This window comes from Rattus norvegicus, chromosome 18 (genome assembly GCF_036323735.1).
Source record: "Rattus norvegicus strain BN/NHsdMcwi chromosome 18, GRCr8, whole genome shotgun sequence".
NCBI lineage: Eukaryota > Metazoa > Chordata > Mammalia > Rodentia > Muridae > Rattus > Rattus norvegicus.
Window position 1 is genome coordinate 36,465,476 of NC_086036.1, and position 8,765 is coordinate 36,474,240.

General features: G+C 36.1%; 1 pseudogene; it reads left to right on the forward strand.

The window, feature by feature from the left end:
* The first annotated feature begins 911 nt into the window (after positions 1 to 911).
* Positions 912 to 1,254, forward strand: Rpl30-ps16 (ribosomal protein L30, pseudogene 16; annotated as a pseudogene).
* The last annotated feature ends 7,511 nt before the right edge of the window (positions 1,255 to 8,765 follow it).

Here is an 8,765-nt window from a genome sequence, read left to right on the forward strand (position 1 = left end):
GCATTGAGTAAGGGTGAAGAGGTTGGTGATGTCATAGCCCCAGGCAACTGCACAATATTTAATCTGCATACACTTTAACAGAGATGGATGAGACTCTGTATGGTTTCCCAATTCCTTAAGTAACTTACATGAATTTGTGGGGAAGCAAATATAAATCTTTCATGATTTAGGACAGATAAACAGGATCTGCTTATAGTTTTGCCACTGTCTAATTCTATTAACTCAGACTAGTCATTGATGTCCCAACAATCATTATCTACAGACTGGAACTTGGAATTTATGTGCTATCCGTTGGGTAGAACACTAAGGAAGATCCTGTAGATGATGTGTCACATCCTGGGACTAATTCTAGGCAGGACATTTTAATGGATGGGAGATTGCTAGAATGTGGAATTCTATCTATCTATTGTAATGGGAAAGTGGTAGGCAGGCACTCTATTATAGATGATGCAATTATGTGTTCCAAGTTAGCCAACACAGTTGAATATATATAAGGAAGATATGGCTAAAGACAAATAATAGTTTACTTATGTAGTTGACAAGCTAAAAATGTCCATGTTTCAGTTTAACAGTTCAAAGATCAAATGTACTATTTGTTAGCATGGAAACTTAATATTTCTAAGCTCAAGTTCATATATATTTGCAAAATGAAAACAATGATTTTTTTATACAAAATTTCCATGTGAAAATACACATAACTTACTTAGCAGTGTCTTGGGAACAAGCACTTGTGTGCTGTCATTAGACTAAAAGCATTAGTGTTATTTGGCTTTAAATCTGTGATAGTGATTCCTCATGGAGGAGGATAAACATAATGGTCAGAAATTACAGAAATCTGCCTTCCTTTCTCGCTCCTGGGCCATCTTGGAGTCTGATCTTGGTTGGGGTTGTCCTGAACCTAAGGCAAGAAGATGGTGGCTGCAAAGAAGACGAAAAAGTCTCTGGAGTTGATCAACTCTAGGCTCCAACTTATTATGGGAAGAGGAAAGTACATGCTGGGGTACAAACAGATTCTGAAAATGATCAGAAAAGGCAAAGTGATGTTGGTTATCCTCGCCAACTGCCCAGGTTTGAGGAAATCTGAAATAGAATACTATGCCATATTGGCTAAAACTGGTGTCTCTCACTACAGTGGCAGTAATATTGAGTTGGGCAGTGTGTGGAAAATACTACAGAGTAGGCACACTGGCTTTCATCGACCCAGGTGACTCTGATATTATTAGAAGCATGCCAGAATAGACTGGTGAAAAGTAAACGAGAAAGTTTTCCTTTAATCAAACTTTGCCAGAGCTCCTTAAAAAAAAGAAAGAAATTACACAAACCTTCCTTAGACATGTAGTCAAGTTTACAGTGTTGAATTCTACCTGCAAAGAAATAGGCTTGATCTAACATTCTTGAGCAGGGTTATTGGCTATGAGGATAAACAGAAAACTATTTAGGCTTGGACTTAAAGTGGATGGATATTACTTGAGTAGATAAAACAGTGACAAAGTAGAAATCTAGTCTATTACACTGGTCCCAATGAATAGCAAGAAGTACTAGGAGAAATGGAGCATTCTTGGAATCCTGGAGCACTTCGTCAAGATAGATATAAATCAGGAGACCCTAAGCCTCAATAGCTCCATATTTAATGAACAGGATGGAGTCTGTTAAAAAGCCATTGAGTACTCTTTGAACATTGCAAAGTGATAAAATTAACATGAAATCGTATTGATTTTTGTAGAATATGTAGAATGAAGACAAGTTCATCCTGGAAAAATAAGCCCTGATATTGTTGGCCTGTGGTGTCATTTAGTTATCTGCAAAGAATTGTCTATGGAGAAAAGAAATCACGGAAACTGAAAGAAGTTTGACCTATTTATTTACCCTTTTCTCTATTAGATATACAATGAAAAGAAGACAGCATTTTATTAATATATGTCAGAAATTTTAATCAATTGAGATAAAGTATTTGTAAATAGAGTCCTGAGATGTCATATATCTTGGTCCCCTAGACAGTTGGTTTTTTTCCTAGTTCTTGGTATTTGTTTTCTGGTTTTATTTGTATACTTTCCTTAATCCCAATCAAAATAGAAATCTCTGTGTCTTCCTGCCCATTATCAGGATCATGTTTCTTACATCTCATAAAGATTATCTGAAGAATGCAGCTTTTGCAACATTTCCTCAGCATTTCTGAGTTAGTGGAGGAGGGCAGTGTTCATGATTTCAGTAAGGGCAAACAGTAAGTCTGTGCCACAGAAAAGTGAACTGAATGTTCTTCCTGGTGATTTGCTTGTTCCTGTAAGTTGGAAATGTAGGAACCCTAAGATTTAATTCTGGGCACAGATAGCTACACAATTCTTCAATATATGCAGAGGCTCACTAAATACGAATGTTAAGCAAAATGTATACTATCTTGTCCTGTGGCCTTCCATCCCTCCCCTAAGGTATTCATCAGCAAAATGAAGGTACTAAACTGACTAAATACTTATGTCCTTTCAAGTTTTGAGTATCTTTGGCACTTTAATTCTGAGGCTTATTATGGAAACAAGTGATTACTTTTAGGAATTTGCTTAGCAACATAATGTTGCTGCAAGACACTATTTGTTCTTTTCAGCAATGAAAGGATATTTTGCTGAATTTAACTGAATTTCTAAGTTGGGATTCTGTTGACCTGAGAAAAGGGGGTTGATTAGTGTGACTAATTTTATTTCATAGCTTAGTAGCTTAAAAAATATTACAGGCTAATTTCTTAAGATATGATGCTTAATTTTTATAATTCTAGAAGTATTGTTTTCATTATTTTTGTTTCTGCCTTCAAAATATAGGCATCTTCTACCCCGAGCTAAAATCTATAGTTCTGGATTTATTAAATTGAGCCACATTTATCAGTACCAAACATCAGAAAAGATTTAAAAGGTATCTAGTAAACACAAGCTATCATTTGTATCTAAGCTCCAAAAATGAGCCAAATAAATTCTTTACATTCCTCTGGTCAAGCATTTCATTACAGCAACAAAAAAATGGTGACTAATATGTACAACAGCAGAGTAAAACAGTCTTCAGAAGATTGTATTTGAATCCCTAAAACTTAGCAATTATTCGATATATTTTTGGATATTAGTATCAGAAATGTGAACGAGGTGTATCAAAATGGATTTATAGCTTAAAAAGCCAATAATAACTGGGCATAAGTGATTGTTTGCTGAAAGACAAGAAGCTACTGTAATTTTTCTATCTAAATTCAATTTTTAAGATCCAATTCAGGTCTTTCCTATCAAAAGGTTGAGACAGATAACAATTTTGGATGGCATGTTGTCCTGACCATTGTAGGTTATTTAACATAATCCTGAGTATCCATTTGATGCCAACATGAGGCAATCAAAATGTATTTACATTTTGTAAAAAAGAAAAATCTCAATCCTTTGAGAATTTCTAATAAAATTAGAGAGTCCAGTGATACATGAGGACTTCCCTTTCTTTTAGGTAAATTAAAGTATTCTAAAGAAAGCTTTTTAAAAATATTCTTTTAAAATATTTGTTTGTTAGCTTATGAGGTGGTTAAGTCCTCAAAAACAATATGCTTTATTTACTGTGATGAAATCACAGTAGTAAATGATGTAGGCTTCAAAAATGTAATTTATCTTAGCCTATCCATTAACTGTGCTAAGACCTGAACTTACAGGGCAGTGGTGGACCACACCTTTATTCCCGGCACTTGGGAGGCAGAGGCAGGCAGATATCTGAGTTTGAAGCCACCTTGGTCTAACAGAGCAAGTTCCTGGACAGCGAGCACTAAACATAGAAATCTTGTCTCAAAAAACTCAAAAGACAACAAAACACACAGGCAATAAAAAACCTGAATTCATCATGATCGGTTGGAAGTCATGGTCCTTAATATTACAGAATTTATGTCAATGCACTGGGGAAGAAAGAGGAGTCAGAAAATAATAAGTGAATAAATAATTATAGATATGATAAATGAAACAAAGAAAATACTCATGGATCTGTCATAAAAATGATAATATTTCATATGAGATATAAATTTAAAGGAAAGTAAACAATGGAGAGGTCTACCATATGGAGCATATCTTTGTGATAAAATGATGATGATAGTGATAATAATAAAAATAATGTCAAAACGTTAGTAACATTAAAGAGACTTTCAGGTGCTAGAGAGATGGCTCAGCAGCTAAAAGCACTTGTTGGTCTTTTAGAGGGCCCAAATTTAGCTCCCAGAATCCATATTGGCATATTGGGCAACTTAAGAACTGCCCAGTTCCAGAACATCAGATACTGTCTTCTCGCCCCTGCTGAGAGTCACGTATATGTTGCATACACTTTCATAGGTATACACACCAACACATAAATACTTGTAAAATGTCTTTTGTTAAGGTCATCTAACATGTATATAGAATCAATTTGTAATGTGTGGGTATCACAAATAAACATAAAACAACTATTTCGGATTTTTAAATGCTGGGTAAAAGAACTTGGTTGCTTGATGTAGATGTACAGGTGCTGGTGGAGAGGATGCCGTATGGGATCATGTCAGTCAGAAGGTGTATCTGGAAGACGAGGTGACATGTCACTTGTGGCAATTTATAGAAATAGAAAACAAGAACTGCTATAATTTTGGCATGGTGGATCATTAAAATTGTCTTATGTGTAGCTGGAGTTGAAGGTCACCTGGGGATCAGAAGAGTCAAGAGCTAGACTTAAAGAAATGAAAGTGAGCAGATGAACATGAGAGATTTTTTGATAAGGCCTAGATTTGGGATGTCATGGACAGAACTGATAAAACTATAAAAACAAGGAATGAAAGAGAAGGAGGAATATTTTGGTGAGTTAGAAGCAGTGATCATTGATTTGAATACATTTTAATAGTGTTTCAGAAAAGAAAATTTAGATCAAGAGGAAGGTTAAAAGGGAAAATAAAGATAATGTGGTCATATATTCTGAATATTCTGAAAATTATAGATTGTCCTATACCACCCTGCTATGTGAACTTGGTTCGCAGGGGACTTTGTTTACTCCCCTGGCAGGAATGCCTCTGCCTGTGCAAGGAATGCTACCAGCAGAGTACTCTCCCACCCCTCCCCCACCCCAGCAATACAGCACATTACACACACAGCCCTCTCCGATTGGCAGTGCAACTTTATGCTTTTGCGCACATCTGGTGAAAGTGATAACTACTGAGTCTATCTCTCTGTCAGTGCTTTGAACCCTGAGCTATCCTGGAATGAAAGTCTCAGAGATGCACTGTGAATGGCCCCTTGAGCAATCTGACCAAGAGTCCCCTGGCTCTGTTGAATTTCTAATTCTACTTCAGCTCCTCAACACTAACACTCAGTGGAAAGTTAGGATGGATTATCTGCATGTAGCAGAAATAATGGAACATATATTCAAGTTTCAGAAGTGCCAGATTTAAGGGTAGGCAATTTTCATGAAATTTTAAGATGTTGAATTCATTCAACAAGTACACATTGTTTATCTGATTGATGTCTGATAACATGCTGTCTGGAGACATGCAGAACTAAAACACACAGAGACTAAGTAAATAGTACCAGCCTGGGTACAGTAAATGGAAGAGGTAAAAGTCTAGGCTAAGTTTGTCTGAATCCAAATCCTGTCTTCTTAAGTAATTGATTTTTCCTAAAAAATTAGTTTAAAATAATGTAGTAAGAAAGTGATAAAAATGTCTAGAATGACTGAACATTGTCTTTATGGTAATAAACAAACAGCAAAGCTAAGAAATAATATGTATATAAAGATCATAGGAATGGGAGAAGAGACATCTGTGGTTATGTGGAACACGATGAGTGAGAGTTCCACATCAGGAAACACAAATATAGAGTTAGAAATGGGACTTCAGATTTTGCATCTTGAAGGCAGAGTGACTCTTTAACAATGAGGTCTAGGGTATGTCTTTGTATACGGGTTGCAAAAGCAGAAACTTCAACAGTAAAAGTTATTGGAGAATACAAAGAACATATTGATTCAGGGAGAAATACAAAAACCTCATACATTATTAAAATACAGAGAACATAATAGTAATTTAAGTGTCATTTAATCCAGACTAAATTTTATGCAGTAGTGTTTATTCAGGGAGGCAAATTATATATTGATAAATCACTTTTAGAATAGCTTCCCCAGAAAAAATTACTTCGGTTTTTATGTCATATGGGCAAATAGAAGTTCGTTCCCAATTATTTAGAAAATTTGATTTTATTAAATAGCATCCTCTAAAAGATTTGCTCATTATTATCACATTTAAATTATTTTCATTAACTTTAGGTTCAGTATATGAGGATAGCTCAGTCATGTAAACTAGATTTCCTGTTGCACGTGGCCAGGCTACCCATGAGTCCTTGTGGTGCAGTGCCAGTAGGTGAAGTCCCCAAATTTCCCAGATCCTACAGTGCTCCTTAGGAATAGATCAACTGAACTTTCCACCACTGTGTCTGAGATGATAGTTTTTTCTCTTGCAGATGACACTTCAGGAAGTTGACTCATTCATTCCACCTGAACACTGTAGCTACTTCCTACACAAATACTTTTTGAGTCCTATAAATATCTCCTTTCATCCGGCCTTCCCGTCTTCTTACGGAAACAAGTGAACAATCATCAGGAAGTCTTCATAAGGAGCATCCATAAGACATAAGACTTGGTCTCCAAGTGTGGGAAAGTCCCATCACTTCCAACTCTCTAACTGGTGAGAGATATCAGTATCTTGCCCAAACTTCCTTCTCCTAGTCAGTAGTGGTGGCCATCATAAGAAAGTTCATTTTGCAAAGCCAAGTCCAGTTTCCAAAAGGGTCATCTAATTTATAGAGTTATCTCTGAAGTGAAAACAACAATTTTGGGTGCTATAAATATTACCTTTCCATTTATTAATAAGAACTTTGCCCTCCTCCCCCGACCTTTTTTTCCTCCTCTTCTTTTTCTCTTTCTTACTTTAAGTTTCATTTTGTTTTTCTTTCACAGATGCAAGAAGAATATGAAACATGATGCTCTGGAGCTGGAGTTATAGGAAGCTGAGGCCCTGAATGGATGTGGGAGCTAGGAATAATCTTGGGTCCTCCAATAGAGTAGCAAGCACTCTTAATCACTGTGCCCTCTCTCCAGCCCTCCTTCCTTATCTCATTTTTAAAATATTTTTTGTACGTGCTTCAACACTCAGACATTATAACTGGTAAAATCTAAATATCTGATACAAAGAATTTTTCCCCCTAAAATGAAACACTTTACTCAATGTTAAGGTAGTTAAACTGAAAGATCCCCGAAGAGAGACCCTTACTCAAGTCTCAGGAAATCGCAGACCCCAGACACAGAGAGACCATTTTGGATGTAATACGCAAAGGCGAGGTTTATTACGAAGATCTATTACAGAGATCTCCGGGCCGACACGTATCCCACGCAGGAGACAGAGGTGTTGACCCCGAGTGGCTGGGAAAAGGGCTTTTTAAAGGAAGAAGTCACAAGCTCCAGGAGATGGGGGGGATGTCAAAAGGAAATACCAAAAATGTCACAAGGGGAAACTCTCAAAGTCACAGGACAGTCCTCACATCTCCAGTGTTTTATGGTCAGCTAGTTCCTGGAACAGGGCTATTGAGGCCGGAGGAAGGTCAGGTCATCCTCATTGTTCCCAAAGCAGGCCTCTTCTTTGTCCTTTTAGGAAAATGTTTGTTAGAGTTGATGAAGCTCCTGTACCTGATAAACATTTGGATAGGCTCCCTGGGACTCTATCTGTAGAACACAATGACTAGAGCAGTATACAATAAGGACTTGGACAAACATCACAGGAGTAGGGCTCGTTACTCGTTTACTCATGTCCCGAGTCATTCAGAGGGCCGGTGAATGAGTCAGTACCAGATGCCCTGGAATTTTTAATTTTCTTATCTGCCTTAAGACACCATCTCTCAAAACAATAACTGACAGTTTTTAGCAGTAAATACCACCACTCTTCATTTAAGGGAAAAATAAGCATTGTATTTACACATATTTAGTATCATCTCAGATTGTCTCCATAAATAAAAGTCTTTGCAAAGTATATGTGTAATTTTCTAAATATATGAGTATTTTAGTCTTTCTTGAGATGACAGATTTTTTTTACCCTCTTCAGCCCACTCATCTAGGTTTATTTGATTTTCTGTATAATGAAATATTATTCTCCATATATCTTCTTCCAATGGACCTTTAAATTCAATCTGCAACCACAGATATTAATGTATCTAGCACCCACTTTCCAGAGGCTGTGTTTTAGTTTTATAGGTCCTCTGTTCTGAAAATAATGTCACCATTAGTATTTAAGATTATCAGGGTGTATCAGTTTCTTTTAGACAAATATTCTCCGGGAAAAACCTTGATTATTGATTACATTCTTAAAACTTGGGTAACAATTGATTATAGCATATTAATATGATTCTTTAATAGATTATAGTGCAGTACAATATCACAGTAAGATGTGACTATGTTGATGTTTTGGGGTAGTCCATAATGACTCACATTGACATTAGAGTTAATTAGAAATATGAATGTCTTTCCCTATGATCACTCTACAGTGATCAGATTCTATAGATTCACAATAAAATTTCCTCATGCTCTTTGTAGAAGTTAATTCCATAATCTGAAAAGAGGACATCTAGGCACTTTCAATTGGAAAGTCACATCTCATTCACATGTAACTTGCAATTCTAGGTGCTTCACATATTAATGTATTAAGTTATTAACTTGGTTACAAATATAATTTAAGAGAGCTTTTGTTTCCCTAAAGCTATTTTTAT